General features: G+C 33.9%; 1 protein-coding gene across 1 annotated transcript in view; it reads right to left on the minus strand.

Annotated features, from left to right (window-relative positions):
• The window catches only part of MED13L (mediator complex subunit 13L), a 268378-nt gene that overhangs the window by 214545 nt on the left and 36466 nt on the right, over positions 1 to 17367 (minus strand). The window lies entirely within an intron of this gene.

Below are 17367 nucleotides of genomic sequence, written 5' to 3' on the forward strand. Positions count from 1 at the left end.
GTGTCATTATAAACTGGTTAATCTTTTCACAAAATACACATCAAATCGTGAAATCCATTAAAATCTCCATAAAATAATATGAATTACTATTTCAATGAATATTTACTTCTTCCAAACTCTATTCCTTCCACTCAGAGATTTCCAAGAGAAAACTATTATTTACATAGCAGAATGCTAGATTCCCACTTCTCTTAGCAGGCCATCAAAATACATAAACTGGGTTTAAAAAGAGGCTATAAAAAAAAATCAAGGTTTTTCGCTTTGAAATACCTAGACTGAGACAGGCTAAACTTTGTAGTCTATGCACCTGAGTATTAATTAACCAAATAAGTTGCCAGGTAAAAATTTAGGAACAATACTTAATCTTGTGAAAACTAAAAAGGTGAAAAAAATTGTGTATGGTTCTGCTATTTAAATAAAGCATCTCAACTAATATACTACTATTGAACTAAAAAGTCAGTGATTAGTTTGCAGTCCCCCTAGTGTTCAACCAGTTAAATTAACAGTGTCAATATGGTAAAAGCTACCACTTACTTCATAACTACCAAATCTATCCCACACACAAAAATGAATTTAATAAACACAAAAGAAGGTATAAAAACCAATCAGCAGGATCTTGAATTTTTCCCTGTAAATCATCCAAGTTAAGATCCAGAAAGAAAAAATAAATCCAAAACCACTTTCTGGACTGATTATCAAGCACCTACCACGATGCCTAGCATGTAAGAACTAACTGAACCATTATTGTCTGGTTCCTACTTTTCAACGTATAACTCTTTCAAACCAGCATTCATTCTTAGTTTATTGCCTAGGCTGGTCTTGAACTTCTGGGCTCACGTGATTCCCCCACCACCACCAGCCTCAGCCTTCCAAGTAGCTTACATTACAGGTATGAACCACCACACCCAGTAAAATACTCTTGCTAATTCTGTATATGTGATACTAATAAAAAATTCAAAAATACTTGCTAAATTGATAATTAAGAGAATAATAAACTGTAATTTTTAAGGGATTAGATCACAATTCCCATTTAAAATAATATAGAACATAATTTTAATTTTTTACTCTAAAATACCTTCAAGAACAAGGGCATAGATATTATAATCATTCTTACACACCCAAAGCCAAAAAAAAGTCAGTAATAAAGACCATGTTTTTAAACATCCAATGTCTACATATGATTAATTAAAACTACATTGACAATGCCAGGTGGAAGAGAATTCAAATTTTATCTACAGGTAGAAAGTATGGCCAAAACTGTAAAATGTAAAAATTATATCCTTATTTAGCATCTACATTCATGAAGATTTAAATATTTCGAGTGGAATTCATTAAAGGAAAAATATGACTATAAAATGCATTTACACAACATTTAAATCTGATATACTTCATGTTGTATCATAAAGATATAATTCTCATATTATCAATAAGAGTAAAAGACAAATTTAAATGTCTTATCTATGGTGACATACATCACAGGAAGAGAGGCATGATATGAATATTCAATCCCTTATTTTCAGTTTACTTACTTCCATTCTTATCTTATGACCTCTGCCTCTCCAAAGGTAAAAGATAACAAAAGGATAAATTTCTTCCTGGCTCTGTTCCATTTTGAATCTGTGAGAGTGATTAGGAGGGAGTAATCCACAACTATGACCTATACTGCTGCTCAGTACCAGCTGAGCTAAGGTCACAAATGGAAAAAGAGAAAGAGAGATGGTTCCTGACCAAGAAAGTCTGACTCACTAATGACAGAGGACCCTGGCATCCTCTAGGGGACATGGCAGCATTCTACGTGTTGCCAAACCAAATTTTGACTAACACAGGAAATCCAAGCAACTCTGGGTATATGTGTGAGTGTGTCTGCAAGCATCTTTGGAGGGGACAGACCAACTTTGCTAACAGTCTTTGAAAAATGAATGACATTTTAAAATTACAAAATTAGCAATGTACTATCCTGTTTATTTAGAAAGCAGATACAACTAAAAGGTCATCTAGATAACAACTGAACAAAAGATGTATACTGACACTAAAAATCGTCTATTAAGGATTTCAGTGAAAATGTTTGCCTAAATCATATTCTTACTGTCTCATTTTATCATGTAGTCTGTACCATAATACTTAAGGAAGCTAGTAATTAATTCAGGATTTCAGAGTGAGAGATAGAAAGTTCAATGAAAGGTATCAATTTGATTCTATAGTAAAACCCTCAGAACTTTCTCAGATAGTGCCTCAGTCAAGCAATCTTACTAATCATTTCCATGTAGCAAATATCAACTTCAGTGTTGGTCTGGCAATTTATAACATATGTAGGACAGCTAAGGTCATTCAAGCCATGATGTATTTATAAGTTAACAAGGATCCTGACATATAAATACCATTAAGCACTTTTACCCAATAAACGGTACTCTTCCACAGCCATCTGTTCTACAGGACAATTACAACACAAATTTTTTGCCTAATGCCCAAACTACTTACTACCTATGACACAAATAAAAATAATTTATGGAAAATTATTCAATCAACTTTAAATAAAATTTTAAATTTCCATTTTAAAAATTAAACTATAGACTATAAAAAATAAGAAACTACACAAAAAGGAAGAAAGTTATATCACTGTCTTTTCAATATGCATTTAAAAAGAAATCAATGCATCCAGAAAATTTTTCAAATCTGGCTACATTCTTTCTTTTAAAGTATCCTATAACAGCAGCATGTTTTCTATGTCATCCAGGATACTGGGAAGGCTTGCTAGCAAACAATGGTACTAGACTGAAAATCTTTACACAAACTTCTATTACATTCATTAATCTATTAATTAATTTATTCAACAAACATATGCCAGGAATTACACTGTCCTGGAAATACAATGAGGGACAAAAGTCAGATGCAGGTCCTGCCCCCATACAGTTTATAACCTACTGGGAGCTTCTACCTAGTCCTGCTCAAAAATCTTCAAAAGCCCTAACTACCGATGAAGTCCAAACTCACCTAGAGTTTAAGCTCCATCCCCAACAGATACAAATATGCATTTTCAATCAATTTTTCATCTTTATCTGTTCCCCAACAGATAAACTTTATATCCTTGTACATGCAATTACACATCCTTACACATGCAATGACACATATGTTCTTGCCCTGACAAAGCCATATGGCCAAATTCTGTCCATCCTCTATAGTCCAGCTGAAGAATCATCTCTTCCTCAAAGCTGTGCCTCTTTCCACATAACCCCAAAAATACTGTGTGCCACTCTTAGGAGACATTGCTTTCTCCCCCTCAACAATGCTCTATGTACATATGCTCTATTAGGCTCTCAGCTTCTGAAATGAAAAAATTTTTCTGATTGATTTCTGTATTCTGCACAGAACCTAACACAGTGTAGACTCAAATAAACGGTGGTAATTCTAAATATAAAAAATAATTAAATAGTGATAACACTTTATAAATCTCAACAAATGCTTTTAAAGCTTCCTCTCATACACCATGTGATTGTTATTATTACATAATACTATCATTTTAAATGTGTGGGCAACTGAGCGGATCAGTACTGACCCCAGAACATTCCATGGAAGTGTTTTGTCCCTGAGTATCCTCTAGCGCACTGCTCCAACCATACGGAGAATCAAACAGATATCCACATATCTGGACTAATCACTGGTATTGTTATATTTAAGTCATTTAACCTTTTTTTGTAAAATGGCACATGTTTTACTGATGATGGGGGAGTATATTTAAATCTGGTTGAGGGCTCTGGCTGAGCTCTGGTTAATGAAGCCTTACCTTAGCAACGAGGATAATTGTCCCAGCCACCTCGGCTACTCAAATCAAGAGCCCCTCTTCGTTATACTCTTCATGAAACCAATAAATGGTATGACAAATGTTTCTATAACAAGAGTCACTGTCAACAAGTGCTATTTCCTCCCTAAACAATCAGAATTGTATGTAATTTGTCCAAAATGCCAAGGCAGGCATCTTTTTCATTATAAATATCTACTAGGCTACTTTTAAAATAAGCTAAAAATAACACGCCTGAAATTTAACTTAGAGTACCTAAATTTTTCTCCTTTAAACTAAGTATATTTCAGTGTGAATGACATGCCTTCCTATAAACAGCAAACATCAAAACAGTTTAAATTTAAACAAGTTTAAGATTACCTGTGAAAAATAATCTTAATGAACTCATCTTGAAGAAGTTCGCGTTTCCCTTACTCAGGCAATCATTCCATAAATATTTACTAATTTCCTACTGGTGTCAGAAAATAAGCTTTCAAGAAGATTAGCAAAAAGTCTTATCTACCCCAAGGATAGAAAAGTCAGAAATAAAATAATTTTTTTAAAAAGAAGATATTTTGTATATGACATATCAAATAGGAGGAAGAGGCTACTGATGACAAATTTATGAACACTCTAACCTTCTCTTTATCATTGTATACATATGATCTCTTTCAACACAGACACTTCATCTTTATCCAATTTTTATCTTATTTTTTTTTAATCAAGCTAGTTCTGCTGCATGATTAACTACAAACTATAGGGTATTATTCCACCACAATACCCTGGCAACCAGCTCATATTCAGTTACACTATTACAGAGCACCAAAAAAAAAAAAGAACTAATTGTATGATCATGTGGATATTGTAGAAGCCCTTTAGTTCAATCCTAGATGGGCCTCGAGAGGATAATGCTTATTCTGTTGAACTCACTGCCAAATCACAATATGAAAAGAGCTGGGATCAAAACAAGACCCAATTATACAAAGAGTGCATTTTATCAACGTTGGGTTTATAAGAAATAGGTATGTGGCCCCGTACTTGTGGAAAATTGTTCAAAAATATTTACATAGATGGACCTTTAAAGAAAATTATCAAACACTTACTAGCCATAATGATATTCAGTGAGAATCTCTTCAGGTAGCATCAGGACAGCAGCTCATGAAATGCTTAAAGCAACAGAATCCAATTTCATGATTCTCTAGTTCTTAAAACAGATTTCTATAGTGTTCAGATATTTTAGGGGGAGGGGAAAGTATATTTATGTGTTATTTCTACCATTCAGATTTTTTTAAAAAGAATTTTAAAACCCTAGCTCCCACTGATACTCATGGCTGAGTATTCAAAGTTCTAATTTCCATTTGCTCAAGCATCACAAAACAAAACCAAATGGAGACCATTCATAAATACTTTCCAATTATTCACAGAAAGTTAAGCACAGAGATCTATAAATCAGTTTAGTCTACTATACTTTAAACAGATCCAGAGACCATGTAACAACTAAATAGTAGCCCGAGCAACCACCTCCTGCTTCACCCAATAGCTATCCCATTCTTTTGCTAGGTATTTCTGATTTTTCAATATCTGGGCCTGTGACAATAGAGCTATAAAAAGAAAAGGGAAGAAAGAAAAGATCTCTAATGACGCAGATCTATAATTCTAGCTTTTCAATTACCTCAATAAGATAGAGGCATACCACATTTTATTGTACTTCACTTTATTGAGCTTTGCAGATATTACATTTTTTTACAAATTAAAGGTTTGTGGCAACCCTGGGTCAAACAAGTCTATTGGCACCATTTTTTCAACAGCATGTACTCACTTCCTTCGTGTCACTGTGTCACATTTTGGTAATTCTCACAATATTTCATACTTTTTCATTATTACTACATCTGTTACGGTGATCTGTGATCTTTGATGTTACTACTATAATTGTTTCGGGGCACTACGAACCGCACCCATAGTAAGACAGTGAACTTAATCCATACATGTTGTGTGTGTGTTCTGACCGTTCCACAGACTGGTCATTTCCCCCCATCTCTCTCCCTCCCCTCAGGCCTCCCTATTCCCTGAAACACAACAATATTGAAATTTAGGCCAATTAATAACCCTACAATGGCCTCTAAGTGTTCAAGTCAAAATAAGAATTGCATGTTTCTCACTTTTAATCAAAAGCTAGAAATGATTCAGCTTAGTGAGAAAACCATGTCAAAACCACAATAGGCAAAAAGCTAGGCCTCTTGGACCAAACAGCTAAGTTGAGAACACAAAGGAAAAGTTCTTGAAGGAAATTAAAAGCGCTACTCACATGAGCACACAAATGATAAGTGAAATGGCCCAAAGTTTTAGTGGTCATAAAGTTCAAACCAACCACAACATTCCCTTAAGCCAAAGCATAATCCAGAGCAAAGCCCTAACTCTCTTCAATTCTATGAAGGCTGAGAGAGGTGAGGAAGCCACAGAAGAAAAGCTGGAAGCTAGCAGGGGTTGGTTCATGAGGTTTAAGGAAAGAAACCAAAACATATAAATGGAAAGTGAAGCAGCAAGTGCTGATATAGAGAGCTGCAGAATGTTGTCCAGAAGATTTGGCTAAGATAATTGATCAAGGTAGCTATACTAAACAACAGATTTTCAGAGTAGATGGAAACAGCCTTATATTGGAAGAACATGCCATCTAGGACTTTTATCCTAGAAATGAGTGAAGACGTCAATGCTTAGCATCAAAGTTTCAAAGGACAGGCTGATTCTCTAAGGGCTAATACAGCTGGTGACTTTAGGTTGGAGCCAATGCTCGTTTTTCCAAAAGTCTTAAGGCCCTTAGGAATTATGCTAAATCCATTCTGCTTATACTCTATAAACAGAACAAAAAGGCCTGGATGATGAAAGCACATTTGTTTACAGCAGAGTTTACAGAATATTTTAAGCCCACTGTTGAGACCTACAGCTGAGAAAAAAAGATTCCTTTCGTAATATTACTGCTCACTGACAATGCACTTCGTCACACAAGACGGAGACATACAAAAAGATTAATGCCTGCTAACACAACATCCATTCTGCAGCCCATGGATCAAGAAGCAATTTCAACTTTCAAGTCTTATTCACAAATAAATACATTTCATAAAGCTAGCTAGAGCTGCCACAGATAGTGATTCCTGTGACAGATCTGGGTACATGAAATTTAAAATCTTCTGGAAAGGATTCACTATTCTAGACGCCATTAAGAACATTCGTGAGTCGTATAGGAAAAGGTCAAAATACCAACATTAACAGGAGTTTGGAAGAAGTGGATTCCCACCCTCATGGATAACTTGAACCGGTTTAAGACTTCAGTGGAGAAAATAACTGCAGATGTGGTGGAAATAGAAGAGAATTAGAATTAGAAGTGGAGCCTGAAGATGTGACTGAATTGCCGCAATCTCAGGATAAAACTTAATTGGATGAGGCATTGCTTCTTATGGATGAGCAAAGAAAATGGTTTCTTGATATGGAATGTACTCCTAGTTAAAGATGCTGTGAACACTGGAAGAATTTAGAATGCTACATAAACTTAGTTCATAATGTAGGAGCAGGGTTTGAGAAGACAGACTCCAATTATTTTTGAATTCCAATTTTGAAAGAAGTTCTACTATGGATAAAATGCTATCAAACAGCATCAATTGCTACAGAGACATCTTTTGGGAAAACAAGAGTCAATCAATGAGACAAACTTCATTGTCTTATTTTTTAAAACTGCCAGTCACCCAACTTTCAGTAGCCACCACCCTCATTGGTCAGCAGCCATCCATATCAAGGAAAGACTCTCCATCAGCAAAAAGATCACAACTTGCTGAAAGCTAAGATGATCATTAGCACTTTTTAGCACTAAAGTATTTTTAATTAAGGTATGTACATTGTTTTTTGGACATAACACTATTGTACACTTAATAGACTATAGTACAATGTAAACATAACTTTTATATGCACTGGGAAATCAAAAAATTTGTATGACTCGCTTTATTACGATATTTGCTTTACTGAGGTGGCCTGAACCCAAACTGGCAGTATCTCTGAGGTATGCCTGTACTTTATAAAATCAAATGCTAACTCCTATCAAGTCTAAATATTCAAGTGTTCTACTCCTGTTAAGTTTTTATGAGCCCAAAACTGTATTTATGTTTACTTCCCCTGTAATCAATTTGGTATGTGCTCAGTTCAGAGCATCTAGACTAAATGTATGAGCTGACACTATTTGCCAAGTGTCATAGAAAACATTTAAAACCAAAAAAGATAAGTCTTCTGTCCAAAATTATGCAAGCCAGTGTTCTTTCTGTAAGTAAACAGATTTAATTTTATATAAAGAGAATTAAAACAGTTGTGACTTTTATTTAAATTGGTTAAGTAAAGTTAGTTTACTCACCTAATATGACACAATCACAGTTTGTTATGTATCACCTCCCAGCAGACAATGGTTCCAATGTTAAAAGGTACAAAATACGGGTTTGGCTTTCACTACCACTAGTGACACGACTAAGTCACGTACTTTTTCTAAGCTTCAGTTTCCCTTTGGGTATGCTAAGTTCAACATTTAGATAAATGAGAGAGGACACTCATTGTTGATGACTCACCAAGATCCATTCCCCATTTCTTCCTCCCTAAGAAAACCACAGTTTTATTTCAGGGGTTTTTATTTCACGTCCTACATAAAATACTCTAAACAGTAAGACCAACCTAATGTCATTTATATGTCAGCAACAGGTTTGCTTATAGGCAAAAGATACTGTTCTCTATATATGTACTTTTATAGCTCTATTCCCCTCAATTTTAATGTTCAAATAGATAATTCATTCTTGAATTACTGAGGCCCTTAAATTCTACTAATATTTAAACTTTTCTCCATGTTAATGTACAACAACCTACTCTAAATCTTAAAGTTTTCTTTCAAAGCACAAGCTTTTGAAATAAAATATACACAAACAGGGGTGGGAGGGGGTTAAAGAATCAAACATGGCTATCCTTTAAATTGTTACACTCAACACTTATCAGTCACAATGTATTCATCACTAGAATTACTCACATTAACAAAAAAAAAGACCACAATACACCAAATAACAGTTTACCTAGTGTTCAGTTAATTGTCAACCCTATTTGTTCCAGTGGTGACTCTAATACCTCATTAAAAGGGATTTTACTAAGGTTTACTTTATACAAGTAGGTGACTTTATATCAATGCAAAAAGATTAGACCATAATGCCTATACTTACAAATACATAAATTCCCCTCCCATCAACAAATTAAACGTTTCCCTAAAGCAACAATCTTTAAATTATAACTTTTTTACCAATTGTTTAATTTTCGTATCATTAGAACATAAGCCCTTTACATGCTATTTCACCACAATCTCAGTATAAATGTCTCATTTTTCATAGAAAAAACTAATTACATGGTTCAGTAAGTTGCCTGTGGTAACACATCGATTTTATTTACATTCAAAAGTTAGACTTTAGCTTGTTCTCTCAATTTCAAGCATATTTAGCATAATAATTCTATCTAATTCATTAGATCTCTTTCTATTCTTCATATGGAAAAATTCTGAAGTCATTATTGTCTTACCATAATTTTATAATATGAATGTATGCTTACCTAGTAAGTATTCTATTACTTCTTTTAAGGATACAATCATTAAGTCTAATATTTAGGCAAGTAGGCACTAGACTCATTTACATAATCATCAAACAATGAAAACTATTTTGTGGCTTTGTCTAACTAATTCTTTCAAAACCAAACACACAAAAATAAAACAGCAATATAATTAAAAGAATCAGAAAATCTATATCAAGACTTGAATAATTTAGATTCAAGTGAAATTAAGGTATACTTTATAAACTACTCAGAACTAGCTACCATTTACCACCAGATATGTATTTTCCCTGAAAGTGCTTGTTTCTTATGAACTACAAATGTATTTTTCTATTTTTATCCACAAAATATGAAATGTATTTTTCTATTTTTATCCACAAAATAACAACAAATATGAAAGGTAAAGTAAAATTTACTTTTCCAGTGCATTGTGTTAACAATCTCAAAAATTGTGCACTGATTCATAACATACTACACATCTACTATGGTGGTGCAGAACAATATAATTCATGTTTTCAAAATCACCAAAATTCTATACTTAAAAGCCCAAATAATGTAAAAAAAATATTTTCCAATTCACTCAGATTAATTTCAATGATTTGCAAATTGAGCACCAATAATGAAAAAAATATAAAAACGGGGAGGGGGGCGAAATTCAGGGATCAGTTTTCTCCTTAGAATAACTTTTCAAACTGAATGACATTTTACCTACAGATAATTTCGTTCCTGTCAATTTTATATGTAAAAGAGTCATTAATTTCCCAGAAAGTAATTTTTTCAATTGATAATATCCATTTATAATATTGATTAAAATTATTTTATTTCATTTAGTCAAAGATAACCAAAAATCACCAAAAACCAACTCAAAGTTCACAGACTCTAAAATATACAGTAATATATTCCTACATACTTTATGTATTGTCTATGGTATCAGAAAATTCAACATCAACAGTCCTCTTTTTAGCATGCTAAGCAATAGGGGCTATTAATTTTCAGAGTTTGACTTTGCCATCTGAATTTGCCTTTGATAGACCTTCAGTGTTCCTCTTTTCCCCCTGACTTCTACTGTGACTTAAGATCTTCATTTGATCTTTTAATCGCTTTTATAAAAGCAGATGTTTGGGAAGTTTTCTGTTGGTCTAAATAGGTTCAAAATGAGGCTCCTTTGAGGAAAAGGATATTCACACAGTATCAAAGTTTCACTCCAGATTTACTTAATTACAAAAGGAAAAGATATCTTTATATATGAGAAATCTGGCTTATCTTAACCAAGTGATCAAAATTAGTACCATCAATCATTAGGACAAACTGACATGATATGTTTCTGATGTGATGCCACGGAAAGTACACAAAATCACCTACTTAATATTCTTGCCAAAAATGTGTAACCTGACTCTAATTACACAAATTCAAAAAATATAACATTTTAAAGGACAACTGAACTGCTCCCCTTCAAGTAACATCAGTATCACTGAAGGACCAAAAAAAGAGACAACTAGGAGAATGTTCTGAATTAGGGGAGATAAGACATCAGAGGTATAGAGGTATTGGGACAACTGGGGTAATCTGAATATTAGATAATTTGATTATATCAATGTTAAATTTCTTGAGTTTCAGGAGAATGTTATGGTTATGTAGGAAAATGTCCCACATTCTTGTAGGATTTATATGATAAACATTTAGGAGTAAATGTTCATGAAGTGTGAAGATTACTTTCAAATACTTTAGTTGGAAAAAAAGATATAGTCGTGTGTGTATAAACATTTTTCAAAATAAAAAGATGGGCAGAGTATAGGAGTTAGGTTCTTCATTGGAGATACCTAAACAAAGGTTACATCAATCCATCACTTAGGACTATAGATTACAACCGACAGATACAGATTATTAATACTAACAAACTGGCTCCCTATTTTCTTCCCTCAGCCTTCCCACACCTCTACAAAATGCCCACTTCTTCTTCTTGCAATTAGTTCAACGGTATAAATAACAGTATTAGTGTCTTAAATTATCTTATACTCATCACTGTCAGAAAACCAGAACCATTTTTCCTAGTTCTCTAATGTTTAATGCTGTTTTTACAATGGCCCACACCTAAGAACATAAAAAAGCAGTAATTATGTCTCTAAATATATAACAAAGGGTAGCAACTACCAATCTGTCCCTACACTGACAATAAAGCCAATTCCTAAGACTTCTGATACTGACATTGGAAAAACCATTTTTAGATTGTACAGATATAATTCCTGTTATAATTTACATTTGTCTATCTGTAATAATCAAAAGAAAAAGGGACAACACAGATAAATTATTGTGGTTCTTTTGGGGGTTTTTTGTTTGTTTTTTTTTTTTTTTTTTTTTGGAGAGACCAGGCTTAAGCATATACTAGGCTGTACCTGATACTTCTCCTTCTGGATCAGGGATTCTCAATGCTTTGGGACAAGCAATCTCCAGTCCCTAGAGGTACTTGCTATTTGTACTACCGTGGGGTTTCAAGATTGCATGTCTTCCCCACCACTGACTGACAGACTATGAAATGGCCAGAAGATCGTGTTTATAAAATGATTTTGTTTGGTAGATTAGGAGAAGTCAATTCAGCATACTATATTAATCTCAAATTCAAATTGAAAATACAGGAAAGAATTTAGTCAAGCCAAAACAACAAAGGTGTAGTAAAGATTCACCTCAAGCTTCACCAAGTCTGGGCTTCCTCATCATCTCCCCTCCCTTTGTTTCCCAAGGCTGAATGTGATGCTTCTGCAGGATCTCATAACTTAAATCATTTACAGCACTTACTCCATTGTGTCAGAATTAGAGATTCATTTAGCTACCTCCCTAATGAGACTGCAAGCTCTTTAAGGATAAAGACTCATTTTACATATCCAGGACTAATCACTATTCCTGCCAAATACAGAGGTTGAATAAATGGACCAGAAACCAGGAAGGGTATCTACCCTTGGCACTAGGGTTCACAGTGTTCCTGTTATGTTTACAGAACACTGATGGAACTGATGTCCTGGAATTGAACGTCTGCCTATTTGGAAAGCAGTCAATCTAGTCCACTTCTTTTATATTCTTATAACGTTCTCAGCTTTTTATACATTGGTGTGCTTGTCTTATATCCTTTTTAGACTAAAATCTTATCAACGATAGGGATTACATCAAACCCCTGTAACTGGATCCACAGATAAAGGCACTCATGTGGACACAAGAATGGATGGACGCACCCCCACAACGGACATACACACATATTCAGTATGTGCCCTGCTCTGACACTACTATGGGGAGACGGCAGTAAAGCTACAACTCTACCTGACAGAGATCCAACAGTGTCAAATCTTAAAGTACTGACCTCTTCACAATGCAATTTAGTTTAGTATGAAACTTTGTGTATAGCGTAAGTCAAAACAAATTTTATACAAGTAGGAATAATCTTCACTGCTCTAAGGTTTTATCATTTCTAGTTATTTCACCCAAACATTAAAGATCAAAACTATAATCACTTCAACCAAAAAGTATACTTAAAAATTAGTACTTGATGAACATTAGTAAGCACTGTTATATAGAACCAATTGTTTAAAAAATACCAAAACACTTTAATTTTGATGTATAAGTTGTCATCATAGGAAGAGCAACAATAGCTACAATTATAGATTAACAGCTGTATATGCTGCTCTAAGTACTTTACTAACTTTTTTAACTTCATATCCCAATTTACAGTGAGGAAACTGAGGTACAGATAAGTCAAATAATTTGACAAAGAATACACAGCGAGTAAGTGACCATGCAGGCATTCAAACCCAAGCAATCCAAAGCCCATGCTCTGAACCTCTATGCCATACAATATAAACAGCACAAAAGCCCAAAGTGTTTATCCAAGAACAGACATAGACTATAAATGTGATATAGTCTTCTCTCAGATTATTTCATAGATATTTTAAGCATTTAAACAAAAAATGTAATATCATAAAACTTATGTGTGTGTCCTGTTAGAATTATTATCATTTTACAGGGCTACTTTACACATTCAAATTCAAGATGGTTACTTTGGTACTATATTTTACTGTGGGGTTTCTTAGTAGTATGCTATTTTGGGTACACTGTAAAGACAGAGGGAAATGCCAAAGAACATAACTAAAAAGCAATTAAAGGAACAGTAAAACATCCCTATAAAAAAGAATGTTACAAATAACGGTAAAATCATGCTTAATATTGAAGCCTGCTAACAGCATTCTGCTACAATTTAATTTACCCAAAATATTTGGGTCATTAAATATGAAATGTCTGATTTTGAATCAAAAGTGTAGTTTATTATATCTCAAACAAGAAGCAGTACAATTAATCAAAGTATGCACCTAAACCATCAACATAGTTTTGCCCTTCTTAACGGTAGCTTATTTATGTCAGCAACAAAGAGGCCTGGAGAGCAAGTGGCGACCAAATTGAGAAAGGCGTTTTCTAGAGCTCGTTGAGAATTGAATGTTTTTCCTTGTGAGGAGTGGTCCAAAGCCTGGAAGAAGTGGTAGTCAGTTGGTGCAAGGTCTGGTGAATACAGTGGATGACAGAGAGTTTCCAAGTCCAGCCTCTCTAATTTGAGAAGCATTGTCTGTGCAACATGTGGTCGAGCATTGTCTTGCAAGAGGATTGGCCTGTCTCTATTGACCAATCTCGGCCACTTAATCACAAGCATCCTCATCATTTCGTCCAGCTGGTTGCAGTAGACGTGCTATAATCTACTGACCAAGTTTCATGAAGCTGTGGTGGATAATACCAGCGCTGGACCACCAAGCAGACACCATTAGCTTTTTTTTTTTTTTAATGAATATTTGGTTTTTGGACTGTGTTTGGACACTTCATCTTTATCCAACCATTGTACTGAATGCTTGTGATTGTCAAAAAGAATCCATTTTTCATCACATGTAACAATACGGTGTAGAAATGGTTCAACTGTATGTTGTGACAGCAAAGAAAGAAAAGCTTTGAGACAATTTCTCTTCTGATGCTCGTTCAATTCATACAATTCCTGTCTATCCAGCTTCTTTACACCTTGCCTATTTGTTTCAATGGTGAAATATCGTTGGAATAGTAATGTTAAACCTTGTTGCCAATTCACGCGTAGATTGACATGGATTCACTTCCACTACAGCTTTCAGCTCATCACTATCTACCTTGGTCTCAGGTCACCCATGTGGCTCACTTCAAGATTAAAATCACCGGAAGAGAACTTCTCAAATCATCGACATACTGGGCATTCATTAGCCACATCCTTCCCAAACATTTCATTGATACGTCAAGCTGTCTGCACTGCATTGGTTCCACAACGCAGCTCATATTCAAAAATAACACAAATTTTTTACTTATCCATGGTTTCACAAAAATTGCTCTTAAAAAAAAAATCTGAAAGATAATCACAAGCCAAAACATGCATTTGAAAGAAAGGGATGTACTTTCACAGTAAAAATAAAACAAGAGTGTTAAAGTGAAATGTCAGAGATATCAACTGTCTTAATACTTAAGGAAATCAGACATTTCATACTTAATAACCTAAGGGCTCAAATACACTAGAGAATGAAATAGATTCCAAAATATCCTCAGTTTATATGGCTACCAATAAAATATTCCCTTTTTATCCTTCATTTCTTCATGATTGCTCTACCTGCCATATTTTCCCTTACTTGGAACAAAGTTGTCTTTATGCCATTCGTTTTTCCAATCAGGCTCCAGATATTTTCCAGTATTAGATTGAACCACATAATATTACCCTTTTCAACCACCTTTACCTATAAAAATGGACACTTCATATGATTGGCTCTAATAACTCTCTCAAAATTCAACATATTAAAAAGAACAGAGGCACTCATGAAATTATAATTATTCCATCATTGTAATAACTTTCCTAGTGGAACACAAAGGATAAACAGTTTACACCATTTTCAAACTCAAAAATAATCACTTCCATGGAAAAATATTCACAATATATTGTTAAGTGAAAAAGACTGAGTTACAGAACAGTATGATACCAATTTCATTTACACATAAAAACATCTACTAAAATTCTGTTTTAGACTTCAGGATTTTTATTTCTCTGTTCTCTTCATTTGGTGGTTCTATGTTTTCCTAATTTTCTAATTTTAATGTAATATTAATGTAATTTTTAAAAGCAATTTAAGTCAGTCTTTGCTTAACTCTTTACCAAAAAATACTTAAGATATTAATGAATCTATATATGCAATCTAAATCTAAAACTATAAAAAATAAATAGCTTATACCTTTTTGTTAACTCAATAACAAAGCCCATGAGAAATAACACAATAACTTAATAAGCTATTTCAAAGAACACTGATAATTTTCTTTGTTAGTATAGATGAATAACCTCACTGTACATATCAACAAAATAAGCCCAGCTAACAGTTGGGTTTGGTTTCCTCATCATTACAAAATGATGACTTCTGCTGCTAACAAATAAAGAGCAGAGCAAAAAGTTAAAATGTAAGGGATCGATAGAGAGTAGGAAAATGGAAGAAGAGAGTCAGAAACAATTGTGAAAAATAAAGGGAAAGAAACCAAAACAAAAAAAATGCTATATACCTCTGCTCCATGTGAAAAAAATTTTTAAAGAATAAAAACATATGTTTTGATATTTAAATAGACAAAAATGTTCTAAGTATCTTCTAAGAGGTATTTTATTTTGAAAATTCTGATACACACAATCCAGTTGTTCTAAAACGCTAATTTTACCTGTGTTAACTGCTAACTACATAAAATAGGTTTCAAGATGAATGTAAGTTCTGAGATTTTGCTGATTTATCAGCTAAGGAAAGTAGTCTCACCCCAAATGGGTTCTTATATTTATAAACCAAATACTCTAAAAAATAACAAGAGAAAGGTTTGAGTTGAACAGACATATGGCCCATAAGGTGAACAGTTCAATTAGTCCATTGTGGTTTACTGCCCTCTGGCTGCTGTGGCAGGAGATATCACAGATAAAAAATGGCTGCCATGAAAAGCAAGAAAGGTGTCAAGCAGAAGTTGGCAGGAAATTCTTTAGGCAAATTTAGAAGCCTTAGAAAAGACCATCAAACATATATTAAAGTCAGTTTTACTCTGTCCTTTAAAAAATATTAAAAATATCAAGTAGCAAAACATTTCAAACACTACCTAAAATTTTTCAACCACAAATTAACAAAATATAGTCTGGAGACAATAAAAGTTGGCTCTAGGAGACTAAGTCAAAAAGAATTAATACCCTAACTAACAACTGGGATTAGGTCTTGATTTAGAAACACTTAGATAAAGAGCTAAAAACTTCTACCAGAAATACAAAGAATATTGATAAAATTTCCCCTAGTTATAACTCTGTGGTAAATATAAAAGGCAGCTTAGAATAACGAAACTATTATATTAATTCAAAGTTTCCAGATATCAGATGTAATCTGAAGTTAAAATCTAAGCAACACTGTAGCCAGTATTTCCTGGAATCACCGAATTACATAAAAAGCAGGAACAAAGCAAAAGAAAATTTCCTACACCAAAAACGGACCAGATCCTTTATAGTAATCTTTCTTCAAAATACTATACAGTATCATCTCATAATTTTGTCCCAAAAAAGCTCACTACTAAGTTTCTATATCACTTTTCAATTTTCCACCAGAGTTCAGCTGCCAACAAAGCACAACAGCCACAGTCTAAGAAAAACCAATTCTGTTCATTTCACTGCCTTGTTAATTACTCACAATTCACTATCATTTAAAAATAGTGGGTTTTAGCCTTGTTTCCACCCCCAACACACCCAGGGGACACAATACTTTCATTTAATAGAGGTTCACAAGGTTCTGATTCTCAGCATGACTGGGAAAGGACAAGAGAGCTTGGACAAATGGGGGTGAAAGGAAGAGGGGTGAGAGCAAGGATGTTCCTTTTGAGAGACACCCATTAAACACTTGGGATCTATTCTTTTGAGCAAGTCTTAATAACCTTTTCAA

Source organism: Eulemur rufifrons, chromosome 21 (assembly GCF_041146395.1).
Source record: "Eulemur rufifrons isolate Redbay chromosome 21, OSU_ERuf_1, whole genome shotgun sequence".
NCBI classification, from domain to species: domain Eukaryota; kingdom Metazoa; phylum Chordata; class Mammalia; order Primates; family Lemuridae; genus Eulemur; species Eulemur rufifrons.